The sequence below is a fragment of the Heptranchias perlo genome, chromosome 7 (assembly GCF_035084215.1).
Source record: "Heptranchias perlo isolate sHepPer1 chromosome 7, sHepPer1.hap1, whole genome shotgun sequence".
Taxonomy (NCBI): Eukaryota; Metazoa; Chordata; class Chondrichthyes; order Hexanchiformes; family Hexanchidae; genus Heptranchias; species Heptranchias perlo.
Window position 1 is genome coordinate 64490851 of NC_090331.1, and position 14837 is coordinate 64505687.

Here is a 14837-nt window from a genome sequence, read left to right on the forward strand (position 1 = left end):
TTTACTGGACCAGCAAACCACTGATCCCCGCTGGGTGGCTAATAGGATCAGTCCTGTGTTTCTCTCCACCTCTGACAACTGCTCTTGGGACCGGGATAAATTGGAGGTGCTGAGTTCACCTCTTTTGAATTACGATATGCCATGGGCAGCACACCGTTAATGTAAAATTGACTTTGGATTTCTCCTGCCGGGCATTACATTCAGTGCCTTGAATTTTGTGACTAGACCACCTCAAATGCTCCAAAGGGAAGTTCTACTGTTAAATCAATAGCATGTATTTTTTTCTTAAACTGCAGTGAAGCAGATCCTCCAAGCTGCTTTCACACAAAGGCAATTCAAAAAGAAGCCCATACTGCAGGGGTAACCCCACATTAAAATACCTTTACCATCAAATTTAAATGGTTTGCCCACTGCTTAAGAATCTTGTCACTGAGCCCGTGTGGGCTTCTAGATTAAACTGGCATCCTACAGAGAATGAGCTAATTCATCATTTACATTCTGTGCACATTCTCATTAACTGTCTAATAGAGTTACATGACAAGCACATGTGGGAAGGAAATAGAAAAATCATATCGTGCCAAAGAAGATGTTTGGACATAGGAAAGATCTGAGAAGTCAGTTCCTGGAGTCTTTGTATGGATTGTTACAACTGCAGCAGGCGGGACCTGAGTTTGTACCTTGTCATCTCACAAAGTCTGAATAACATATTTCTGTGGATTTTTACTTTAAGCCTGTGGTAATTTTGAATGTTGGTTATAATTTTAGGTGAAATTAAATTTTAAAGAGGCACTGTGTTCATGAAAAAAATGCTTGGGCAAATCTTTTATTTTCATGTGTTTAAAAACACATGACACATCAACACAGACGATGTTGAAAAGCATCATTATGTCACTTGTGGATGACATCCTGGTCACAAAAATGACTCCCAGCTTTTCAAAAAGCTGTCAACTAATTTTTCATGAAGCCAATAGCTCTTTAAGATTGTTTTTCATGTTGATAATTGGCTCTAAAATTCCACTTTATGTATTTATTTAAATTATACTTTAAATAAAATAATCTGGTAAGGATGTCTGATAAAGGAGACTACCAAATACTTTTGGAAAAGTTTTGATCTTTACTGCTTTAAAAGAAACAGATCTTTCATGACCATACAACTCAGGATACGGGTAGCTGAATAAAAGATATTTTCAAGTGGGAGTACATTTGGGTGATTCTATGGGTTAAGTTAAACAGCAAGTTTAAATTGTGAGGGAAAGGTTTCCTGGGTTTATGTCCAGGGGCATTGGATGGCTTTGGTGCAGCAAATATTGGGAGATTTTACAGGCCAATCTTCAATATGTATATTTTTTGAGTTACAGTATATGCTTCTTTGAAGGTGCATAGCTCCTGAGCAATCAAAGAAGAGTGAAGTTATAATAGTCACACAGCTGGTGGACAGCAGACTCATATTACTGTCTCTTTATTTTATAGCAGATTGTTTGAGGTTAAGAAACCCATTTCCCTGAAGACATTCAGCGAATGATTAGAGAAGCAATCATTCAGTTGCATTACAAGCAGGCAGATTGATTGAAAATACACTTCAATTTTTAGTAGCCAAAATTCATCTGTGATTGATGTATCAATACCAAGCTCATCGAAAAATTGGTTTTGTTTTCTGCTTATCTTTGGAGCTGGGACTTCAATGTTATGCTTGTGAACAAAATCATGAATTTCTATTTCTACAACTCTCCAGTACTTGTTGTTACTAAGGTTTTGAAGACTGCTCTTGGTATTACTGATGAGACCAGAACAACCCCAAAATCAACTACTGTTCCTTGTAAGCAAATCATGATTGGAGATAAGAATGTGAATAGCTTTTCGCAGATGATTATTTCCATCTCTGAGAGATGATTTTTCAAGTCCTTCATGCCTTCCACTGTTTCAAGGTCTCTTCCTTTCTCTTCTGAAAGAACTCAAAGCGTCACAAGTTCCTTAGAACACCGTAGAATTATTATCAGGAATGTAATTGGTGATGAGCCTGTGAACAGGAGCAAATTTTTCAGAATTCTCACAGAAATAGGGGTGGGGGGCAGTAAATCAACAAAGCTATGCAACCATTCACTGGGGCACTCCTGTTTTCCCATATGGCCAGTCTTCCCCTGTCTGTAACTAAAATGAAAAACATTGTCCCCCCCCTAAGAACTCATGGAAGAGTTGCTCTTCCTTCTTCCCCTTTGTGGACACCAATGTGCCCAAGCAGGCAGTGAGCAGATAGTGTGGAACAATGTAAACGAGAATTGGACAGATATTAGAGGTGGCTGAGAGGCATTAGCTTTTTGACTAGTCAGATGGACTGGTAGGTCTTTTTCCATTGTGTATTTTTCTGTGTTCCAATTCTTCCTTATTCATAGCATCATTGTAGGTACAGCATTGGAGGAGGCCATTTGGCCCATCGTGCCTGTGCCAGCTCTTTGAAAGAGCTATCCAATGAGTCCCATTCCCCTGCTCTTTCCTCATGGCCCTATAAATTTTTTCTCTTCAAGTATTTATCCAATTCCCTTTTGAAAGTTACTATTGAATCTGCTTCCACCACCCATTCAGGCAGTGCAATCCAGATCATCACAACTCGCTGTGTAAAAAAAATTCTCCTCATCTCCCTTCTGGCTCTTTTGCTGATCACCTTAACTCTCTGTCCTCTGGTTGCCGACCCTTCTGCCATTGGAAACAGTTTCTCCTTATTTGCTCTATCAAAACCGTTCATGATCTTGAACACCTCTATCAAATCTCCTCTCAACCTTCTCTGCCCCAAGGAGAACTACCCCAGCTTCTCCAGTCTCTCCACATAACTGAAGTCCCTCATCCCTGGTACCGTTCTAGTAAATCTCTTCTGCACCATCTCTAAGGCCTTGACATCTTTCCTAAAGTGTGGTCCCCAAAATTGAACACAATACTCCAGCTGTGGCCTAACCAACGTTTTATAAAGGTTTAGCATAACTTCCTTGCTTTTGTACTCTATGCCTCTATTAATAAAGCCCAGGATCCCATATGCTTTTTTAACAGCCTTCTCAACTTGTCTTGCCACCTTCAGAGATGTGTGTACACACACACCCAGGTCTCTCTGTTTGGGGGAGAAAGTTCCAGATTTCCACTACCATTTGTGTTGAAAAAGTGGTCCCTGATTTCACTTCTGAATGGCCTATCTCTAATTTTAAGATTGTGCCCTCTTTTTCTGGATTCCCCTCTGTTCTATTGCATTAGAAAAGATCACAACTACACACGTATTTAACTTTAAGACAACATACAGAGGTTTATTAAAATGCAATGGAATCTTGTTATAAGCATCGGGACAGGACAGACAAGAAATTGTAATGGGCTATGTGTAAACAGCAAAATTGGAATGGTAATTATTTTTATGTATCAGGATAGTCTGAGAATATTTTGAGCATTTTACTTATATTATCATTGCATATATGCAGATTTTTGCTTATTTCTATCCATAACATCCAGGATAAAAAGCCAACATCGAGTTTCTAGAGCTAAAACAATTTTGCAAAAATGATATTTTTTCAGATCATCATTGACACACCTAAGGAAATAGTATGTCCTCAGTGTGATGATGTACTGTGAAGTCAGGCCAGCACTTAAGCCTCTGTTAATGCTTGAACATGTTTCTGGCACCTCCAAGTGTGTAATTAACAGTATGAGACATTGTTTGTGGAATGCAAAATGATATTACAAGCAGTTCACTGAGTCCAAGAGCACAGTCAAAAATAATCCAGGTTACTGATATATTCCAGGGCTTCATCTTTCATGACCCAACAGCAAAGCTGTCAGCATTTAGGAAATATTAAGAGTTTTGATTGTGACCTACAAGCGAGACATAGTTTGTAAACCCATGTAAACAAACAAAGCTGCATTTAGTTTTAAGGCTAGTAGATCTCCTGTGGCACTGTTCATAATTAGTCCTTGAGTGCAGCTTTTGTAGGAATGGGGAAGGAAAAATATTTTATAATCATGTAAATAACTAAGAAAAATAATTGGGAGAGGTGCACTTTAAGCATCAAAAATAAACTAACAATACTCCAAATGAGTGATTGTTGGCAGCTCTGCCCCCTAGTTGATTCCTGCAATACTTACTTGCCTTGAAATTCTACCCAGGGCATAAAAATTAGTTAGGTACAAATTGTCATTCAAGGTACATTGCAGAGCTTGGCAAATGGAGATATGCAAAATTTATTTATTTTTTAATCTTCGAATTTTTGTAATTCATTTAAATTGGATCCATCTCCTCAAGTTTCCCAGGCCACACATCCAGAACGATAAATGGGCAACCAGTTGCCAGGAAGTGCATTGCAGCAGCCTAAGATCGCTTGCCATCTGATTTTTTTTTCTCTTTCCATGGGGGGAGCTACCTGAATTTATTAATTTGTTCTTGGGATGTGGGTGGTGCAAAGCTACATTTAATTCCCATCCCGACTTGCCTTGATAAGATGTGGTGGGTCTTCTCCTTGACCTGCTGAAGTCTTTGTGCTGATGGTGCTCTCACAAGAGTGTTAGATTGGGAATTTCAGGATTTTGACCCAGCAACTTTCAAGGAATATGTCCAAGTTAGGATATTATGTGGCTTGGAGGGAAACTTGGAGATGATGGTGATCCCATGATCTTGCTGCTCGATCCTTCTTGGTGGTAGAGGTCGCAGGGCTAGTAAGTGCTGTTGAAGTAAGCTTGGTGAGCTGCTTCAGTGCATCCTGTAGATAGTAAATACTGCAGACACTATATGGCAGTGATAGCAAGGGTAAATATTGAGTTGAATGGCAGGGGCACTGATCAAATGGACTATTTCCTAGATGGTGGCGATCTGACTTGAGCCTTGTAGATGGTGAAGAGGATTTGAGAGATCAGAAGGTGAGCCACTCATCACAGAACATCCACCCTCTACCTTGCTCTTGTAGCCACATTGTTGATATAGTTGATTGAGTTAAGATTCTGGTCAATAGTGACCCCCCCCCCGCCCCCATTGATGGTGAGGGACTCCGTGATGGTGGTGTTGTTGAAGGTCAGGGGGAGGTGGTAGGGCTTTGTCTTGTTGGAGATGGTCATTGTCTGCCAATTATTTGGTGTGAATGTTACCTGCCATTTGTCAGCCCAAGACTGGATGTTGTCCAGATCCTGCTGGCGGCTGACATGGGCCACTTCATTATCGGAGAAGTTGTAAATGAAGATCAACAGTGTAACTCCTTGTCATGTGTAGAATTCATTAGAATTGTCAACGAACAGTTCCACTCCTGACCTTATGATAGAGGGATGGTAATTGGTTAAGCAACTGAAGTTGATTGGGCTGAAGACATTGCTCAGAGGAACTCCTGCAGGCATGTCCTAAGGTTCTAATTACTGGGCTTCAATAACCACAACTGTCTTCCTTTGAATCAGGTATGACTCCAGCCACTGTGGGATTTTCCTCTTGACCGTCATTGATCTCAGTTTTGCCATGGCTCCTTGGTGCCATACTTGGGCAAAAGCTGCCTTGATGTTGAGGGCAGTTGCTCTCACTGCTCCTCTGACTTCTGTATCCATACCTGGATCAAGGCTGTGATGTGGTCTGGAGCTGAGCAGTTCTGGCACAACCCAAACTGAGTGTCAGCACGCAGGTTATTGGTGAGTAGGTGTTGCTTCATGGCATTGTTGATCACTACGCCCATTTCTTTGCGAATGATTGGGTGGAGGCTAAGAGGACAGTAATTGGTCATGTTAATTTCTCCTGCTTTTTGTGGGTAGGACATATCTGGACAATTTCCCACATTGTTGGGTAGATACCAATATGAGAGCTCCACTGGAATAGCTAGAGGTAGCAGGGTGCTAGTTCCGGTGCAATGGTCTTCAGCACTACAACTGGTTTGGTGCCCAGTGGACTCAACAATTTCTTAATGACATTTGGATTGAACCGAATTGGTTGAATATTGACATGTATGATGGTGGGAAGCTTGGAAAGAGGCCAAGTGTGATTGCCGATTTACCATTTTTGGCTGAAGATGCTTGTAACACTTCAGCCTTGTCTCTTGCACTCGTTCTAGGATCCACCACAGTTGAGGATGGGGATTTTCAGGAGTTATTTCTCCCATTAGTTGTAGCTGAGATCAGGAACTTGTCAATTGGAGTTCAGTGGGAAAGTCTTGTGATTTTTGGTAGAGTCAGGAAATTGTGCTCTTGTTAATATTCCTTATTTGGCTAATTTATTTGATAGTAATCAAGACTGATGCCTTTATGATTAAAAACTTTTTTTTTGTGTGTTCACTAGAAAGAAAATCTTCCTGGACATGAATGCTTTCTGGCTTAAACTAAAATCTTCTAATAATAGCAAAGGGTTAAATAACTTTATAACGGTTTCTGTTGTAAATACCAAAAAGTTCATAATTTTCAAATAGGTATACAAAGATTCTGGGCTTGAGAAAATAATCTATGGTAGCTGTCAGGGTTTTTGCAATTTAGTAAAGGCATGCAGTGTATTGTTTGTTATTTAACCACGATTAATTGTGCAGACCATCATTCTCAGCTATGACTGCTTGCTGACATGGGCAAGGAAGCTGTTAATGGATCACATTAAGATTTGCATCACACTTACACAAACTGAAACTGAGGAATGACTCATCCATACACCAGTAAATTTTTTGCCGTTTACGATTTTTGTTTAACAGATAGAAAGGCACTACGTATACGCCTACATAAAAACCTAAACCAGAGCCTTTTATGAGAAGCCTATTTTCAACTGTGATAGATAGGTCAAATAACCACTGCTATGAAGACCTGCTTCATAGTGGGCGTGTGGGATGTAACTCCTTGTTGTATGCAGAATTCAGTTACAGGTCCTGAACTGAACACAGCTGCTTGGGCGGTGTGACCAATAGGGTCATAAATAAATTTTGTGGGACACCATTGTGAATGAGAGAAGAAAAATAATTGTCTGAATTATCTCTTTATTTCATGTGTTGATATTTTACTGATAAAAATGCAGAATTACTTTAAGTTACAGCACACTACAGGAAAATATTTAGATGTTTGACTCGGCATATTTTTTATATATAAAATGTTATCTATTGCTTTGTTTTTACCGTCACTTTTTGCCAACTGTTCATTACCATAGATTCTTCTACACCTAGGATGGCTGAACAGTTAGGGTATTGACCTCTTAATGGCTGCTATCAATGCTAACTCGGTGATTGGCTGTTATTATGCCTATTTCAAGCAAGTCACATGATCATATTTTCCCTCCCTTTAGATTATTTTTCATGGAGTTAGGTGTACCACATCCAGGGATTTTTCTGGGAAATGTGGAAGGAATGAATAACAGGCTTCTCTGATGAAGAGCAGCACAGATTGAAAGTGTAACATAAGTAACTCATTGGTGATATAATATGCTGTGCCATGGAAAGGTAGTAAGTTCATGATCCCAGCCACTTCATTAGAAGTCCCGCATAGAGTGTTTGGAGCTTCCGCAGAGAGAGGGAGAGAAAATCAGAAAATAAAGCACCCTAGGCTGCTTTATGCCCTTTCTATCAAATGAATTATCAGCCATGTTGATAGGTGTCCTGCCCATCTTCTCAGTGTGCAGATACCTGAAGGAAAGAGAGAAAGTTAAAATGTTAAATTCTGTTTTAGAAACTCTTCTATTGGTTTTGGTGCTTCCTATTCCTATTTTCCATTTATTCTTTAGTTTTCTTTCTCTTCTTTCATCAATTTTTCTTCCTTGCCCTCTTCTCCTGAGAAAAAAATTGACCCTTGGCTAGGATATGGTTCTACAGGCAACAGCCACCCCGTGTAAACACAATTATTTGTGTAAACCTTGAAAGTGATTGCCAACAGACTGAATGTGGGAGCATTACAGCTAAGCCCAATCCTGTCTTCACCCGATTCCTAGGCAGGTGCACTTCCAGCATTTCTGAATAGAGAATAGGGGCCAGAGATTCCACTTTGGGCGCAATTGGGAAATTGCACGAAACTTGCGCTCGAAATTGCGCTGGTTAGGTTACAGTTCAAGTTTCTGCTAAAATTAATTTGCATAATCACAAACGTAAAATCTTCAATGAACCAGCGCAATTGGGCAGTGTATTAGAACGTAATTGTTTCTTTTCTTTCCATTAAAAAGTATTCCTTGATGTATTTAAGAGTGGTAACCTGGTACAGTTTTATTAATACAGCTGAAAATGAATTTAGCAGCAACAATAAGCATTTTAATAATGTCCAGTCCTCCACCTGTGAGTAACCTGATTTAAAATCACTGAAAATGACTAAAAAAAACTATACTGAACCACTTAATAGTTTCATTGGTGTACACTAGTCAGTTTCTTAGTAATTTAAATATTTTTTGATATGAAAAACTTTTAAAATGTGCTTACTAGTGCCTGTGCGCCTAAGAAAATAAGTGCAGTTTGAAGAGCCTTCCCAAGCCAGCGGAATTGGTGGAATCTCGCAATTTCGACGTGGGGGGGCGTTGCCAGATTTGTGGGCGGAGCCTGATCCTGGCGAACTGAACCTTGATCCAATGGAAAAGATCACAGAAAACACGAACGTAAGTGGTTTTGGATTTAACTCACTTACGTTTAAAATTCCCTGATCTTTTGCGCTGGTTTGGCCGATTTTGCCCAGATTGCGCTGATATTACCGGCATGAACAAGCATAAACTCTACCCTGCAGAGCCGGAGCTCTGGCTGATTTTTCTCTTCCTAATCCAGGGGTACTGAGGCAAACTGTAGCACCCCTACTGCCACTGTGGCTGAGATCACCTAACTCATCATAGATTGGGGATTGAATCCTGTCAGCTTCCTGGTCTGTATTGTTCAGCCACTCTTAAATTAAATTCACAAAGCCATTGGGGGAATCCTTCCTTTCTTCTCTTTATTCATAGAATCATAGAAGCATAGAAAGGTTACAGCATGGAAGGAGGCCATTCGGCCCATCGAATTTGGGCCGGCTCTATGCAAGAGCAATCCAGCTAGTCCCACTCCCCCATCCTATCCCCGTAGCCCTGCAAATATTTTCCTTTCAAGTATTTATCCAGTTCCCTTTTGAAGGCCATGATTGAATCTGCCTCTACCATCCCTTCGGGCAGTGCATTCCAGATCCTAACCACTCACTGTGTAAAAAAGTTTTTCCTCATGTCACCTTTGGTTCTTTGGCCAATCACCTTAAATCTACGTCCTCTGGTTCTTGACCCTTCTGCCAATGGGAACAGTTTCTCTCTGTCTACTCTGTCCAGACCCTTCATGATTTTGAATACATCTATCAAATCTCCTCGCAACAGTCTCTGTTCCAAGGAGAACAATCACAGCTTCTCCAATCTATCCAAATAACTAAAGTCCCTCATCCCTAGAATCATTCTAGTAAATCTCTTCTGCGCCCTCTCTAAGGCCTTCACATCTTTCCTGAAGTGCGGTGCCCAGAACTGATCACAATACTCCAGTTGTGGCCAAACCAGTGTTTTATAAAAGTTCATCATGACTTCCATACTTTTGTACTCTATGCCTCTATTTATAAAGCCCAGGATCCCGTATGCTTTTTTAACTGCTTTCTCACCTTCAACGATTTGTGCGCATATACCTCCAGATCTCTCTGTTCCTGTACCCCTTTTAGAATTGTGTCCTTCAGTTTATATTGCCTCTCCTCGTTCTTCCTACCAAAATGTATCACTTTGCATTTTTCTGCATTAAATTTCATCTGCCACATGTCTGCCCTTGCCACCAGCCTGTCTATATTCTCTTGAAGTCTATCACTATCCTCCTCACTGTTTACTACCCTTCCAAGTTTTGTGTCATCTGCAAATTTGGAAATTGTGCCCTGTACACCCAAGTCCAAGCCATTAATATATATCAAGAAAAGCCGTGGTCCTAATATCGACCCCTGGGGAACACCACTGTACTCCTCCCTTCAGTCCAAAAAACAACTGTTTATTGCTATCTAAAGATTTCTGGAAATGATCAGCATCCTTTCCAACTCCTAAAAAAAGCTGTGAAGGGGGTGAGGTTAAGATAGGAATGTGATGGGGGTGCAATTCTTCAATGAGTTTCCATGTTTTCTTTGCTTGTAATGAAAATTCATTGAAAACCTTAACAGCTAATGCCTCCACATTATAAAGTACAGAATTAAGAGGGAAAATGGGCTTCTATTAAAGAATAAAATACTCTCGGTATCTTTTTTAGAAATTTCAAGATAGCTCATTCAAAAACTGGATAGTTTTATTTAAAACTAGACCAGTGACAACACTATATTTGGAGACTTAGTTAGCTGATCTGGAGAACTGGTTCAGATCTGGAATCTCCAGTTTCTGGGAGGCATAACATGTATTAAGTGAAATGCCTTATTGCTACATGGTACGCCATCTAGTGGCTCATTCAGAAACCAATGAATACACATAATTAAAAGAAAAATACTGCGGATGCTGGAAATCTGAAATAAAAACAGAAAATGCTGGAAAAGCTCAACAAGTTTCAGGTCAAACGTTAACTCTGTTTCTTTCTCCACAGATGCTGCCTGACTTGCTGAGCTTTTCCAGCATTTTCTGTTTTTAATACACATAATTAGGCAAGGCAAAAACTTACAGCTATTTTAGCAGAAAATTTAACATTTGTGTCTTATTTGTGCCTTTAATTGTCACTTGAGTATAAATGGTTTTATATGGGAGATCAGCATTTGTGGATTAGACTTAGAAGAACAAAGCAAAAAAGTAAGAAAACAAATTAGAAGTTCTCAGTTTATAGCCAAAATATAAATTCAAACTGCAAATTATTGTTTGCACGGATAGAAAGTCATAAAAAGTACTTTCTACAATGTAGAAATGTAACTTAAAACATAGAGAAAAGAAACAAATTAGAAGTTTGGAGGTTTAAGAAATATAGTCTGAGTCTGTTACCTAGAATTTCTAAATTACAAGCAAATTATTCCCTGGGTATAAAGTTTATTTTAGCTCTGCAGCAGAGGAAAATGATTCAGTGTGGCGGGAGCTTTCCAACTCAAACTCAAAATCAGCTTGAATTATATTATTTGATCAGTGAAATCTGTGTTATTGATCACATGCGGAGAGACAAGAGAAGCTGGGATTGTTCTCCTTAGAGCAGAGAAGGTTAAGGGGAGATTTAATAGAGGTGTTCAAAATTATCAGGGGCTCTAATAGAGTAAATAAGAAGAAACTGTTTCCACTGGCAGGTAACCAGAGGGCACAGATTTAAGATAATGAATAAAAAGAACCAGAGGGGAGGAGAAATTATGCAGTGAGTTGTTATGATCTGGAATGCACTGCCTGAAGTGGTGAAAGCAGAATCAATAATAACTATCAAAAGTCAATTGGATATATACTTGAAAAGAAGAAATTTGCAGGTCTATGGGGATGGTGCAGTGCAGTGGGACTAATTGGATAGCTCTTTCAAAGAGCTGGCACAGGCATGATGGGCCGAATGGCATCTTTCTGTGCTGTACGATTCAATGTAAGAAAAATATGTCAAAATAAATCCCATTTATATTGGTTGAGTACGTTTAATTTGTCAAACAACAGACACAACTCTTAAATCTTATCTGAAATATTTGGAATTATCAGCTCCTGCATTAATGTTAGCTGGTTATATATCCGTATATATTTACTACCACAGGACAGAATGATTTAAAAGATAATGGGCCAGATTTTGCTGGAGCAGGGCATCTCGCAGCATGCCCCGTTAGTTAGACTTGTTTGTGCACATTTAGGTTTTAAAATTTTTTGCCCACCAAGTTGCTGGACGTGTGAGCTGATAAAGGTGCAGCGAGAGAAACAGGACATCTGGGACCTGAGTGAATAACAGGACAAACGGTGTATCTCCTCAACCAGTGAGATTTAAGGATTGAAAAATAAACAGAGGAAGGACTGAGAAGGAGGGTGAAATAGTGTGGGTGAATTCAATGTTAAATCAAGTACAGAAAGAGAAACAAAGAAAAGGAAAGAAAGAATGGATTAAGAGCAAGAAAAAAGAAAGGGAAAGGAAAAGTAAGATTTTTTTTAAAAATTGACATTTTTAAAATCTCCTAAAACAATTCACAACCTGAAGGAATGAGACTCTTATAATTGTTTACTTTCTGGACAACAGAGGTTGATTGGCAGTCATTAACTATTATTGTCATTAAAAAGGTACTTATGCTATTAATTGCTAGACTTAACTTAATGGGAATTAATGTGCAAATGCAGCAACTTCATGAAAATCATGGCGAGGTTAAGCGTGAGATGCCGTTTTCGGGAAGCTAGCGGTGTAGTGGCGCAATTCTGCCAACAACTTGTGGCAATTCGCAATTCACGGGGTATCTCTTCCTCGCTATAAGTTGCTGGCCGATTTGTGTATTAATAATGCCTTGCGTCGTTCAAACTCCGTAATTTCATCAGCAAAATCTGGCACAATGTTGTGAACAATGTCTCACAGTATTGGAATATTGATTGAAATGTGACATTCCAAAGTTTTGTGAACTGCTTATTGCTTTGAAATTGAATTACTGATAGATTGTCAAGGTATCATAAACTCAATAAAACCCATTTATTTCATCACACTTATGAGGCTGTTTCAGTGCAAATGAATCTATGCATACACTCTATTAGCTTTTCTTTCATGCAGATTTTTTTTATTCGTTCATGGGATGTGGGCATCGCTGGTTTTTTGTCTGCTTGTTAAGTCAGATGCCAACTCAGGCTCTCTCCAGGCCTTAGGATACTCTCTTAGGTGTCAGCTGAGGCTGTGGTAGCACTCCCGCCTCTGAGTCAAAAGCTTGTGGATTCAAGTCCTACTCCAGAAGCTTGAGCATAAAATCTAGGCCGATGCTTCAGTGCAGTACTGAGGGACTGCTGCACTGTCGGCGGTGCCGGCTGTTGGGATAATTCTTTTACCCTTTTTAATAACAGATTTGAAAAGCTAGAGATAGTAATATATCTGACAATTAACTTAATTTATTATTGTTTCAAAACATAGAATCATAGGATCATAGAAAGGTTACAGCACGGAAGGAGGCCATTCGGCCCATCTAGTGCGCGCAGGCACTATGCAAGAGCAATCCAGCTAGTCCCACTCCCCCATCCTATCCCCGTAGCCCTGAAAATTTTTTCCTTTCAGGTACTTATCCAGTTCCCTTTTGAAGGCCATGATTGAAACTGCCTCCGCCAATCTCCCGGCAGTGCATTCCAGATCCCAACCACTTTCTGTGTAAAAAATCTTTCCTCATGTCACCATTGGTTCTTTTGCCGATTACCTTAAATCTATGTCCTCTGGTTCTTGACCCTTCTGCCAATGGGAATAGTTTCTCTCTGACTAGACCCTTCATGATTTTGAATACCTCTATCAAATCTCCTCGCAACCATCGCTGTTCCAGGAAGAACAATCACAGCTTCTTCGGTCTATCCATGTAACTAAAGTCTCTCATCCCTGGAATCATTCTAGTAAATCTCTTCTGCACCCTTTCTAAGACCTTCACATCTTTCCTAAAGTGTGGTGCCCAGAACAATACTCCAGTTGTGGCCGAACCACTGTTTTATAAAGGTTCATCATGACTTCCATACTTTTGTACTCTATGCCTCTATTTATAAAGCCCAGGATCTCGTATGCTTTTTTTAACTGCTTACTCAACCTGCCTTGCCACCTTCAATGATTTGTGCACATATACCCCCAGATCTCTCTTTTCCTGTACCCCTTTTAGAATTGTGCTCTCTAGTTTATATTGCCTGTCCTCATTCTTCCTACCAAAATGTATCACTTCGCATTTTTCTGTGTTAAATTTCATCTGCCACGTGTCCGCCCATGCCACTTTCCTCACTGTTTACTACCCTTCCAAGTTTTGTGTCATCTGCAAATTTTGAAATTGTACCCTGTACACCCAAGTCCAAATCATTAATATATATCAAGAAAAGCAGTGGTCCCAGCACCGACCCCTGAGGAACACCACTGTTCACCTCCCTCCAGTCCGAAAAACAATCGTTCACCACTACTCTCTGTTTCCTGTCCCTTAGCCAATTCTGTATCCATGTTGCTACTGCCCCCTTTATTCCATGGGCCACAATCTTGATGATAAGCCTACCATGCAGCACTTTATCAAAAGCCTTTTGAAAGTCCATGTACACCACATCAACTGCTTTGCCCTCATCAACCCTCTCTGTTACCTCATCAAAAAACCCTATCAGATTAGTTAAACACAATTTGCATTTAACAAATCCGTGCTGGCTTTCCCTAATCAATCCACACTCATCCAAGTGACTGTTAATTCTGTCCTGGATTATCATTTCTAAAAGTTTCCCCACCACTGAAGTTAAACTGACTGGCCTGTAGTTACAAGGTTTATCCTTACACCCTTTTTTGAAAAAGGGTGTAACATTTGCAATTCTCCAGTCCTCTGGCACCACCCCCATATCTACGGATGTTTGGAAGATTATGGCCAGTACCTCCGCAATTTCAACCCTTACTTCCCTCAGCAACCTAGGATGCATCCCATCCGGACCGGGTGACTTATCTACTTTAAGTACAGCTAGCCTTTCAAGTACCTCTTCTTTATCAATTTTTAGCCCATCCAGTATCTGAACTATATCGTCCTTTACTGCGACTCTGGCAGCATCTTCTTGATTGGTAAAGACAAATCCAAAGTACTCATTTAGTACGTCAGCCATCCCCTCTGCCTCCATGAGTAGATCTCCTTTATGGTCCCTAATTGGCCCCACCCCTCCTCTTACTACCCATTTACTGTTTACATACCTGTAGAAGACTTTTGGATTCCCTTTTATGTTGGCCGCCGGTCTATTCTCATACTCTCTCTTTGCCCCTCTTATTTCCTTTTTCACTTCCCCTCTGAACTTTTTATATTCTGCCTGGTTC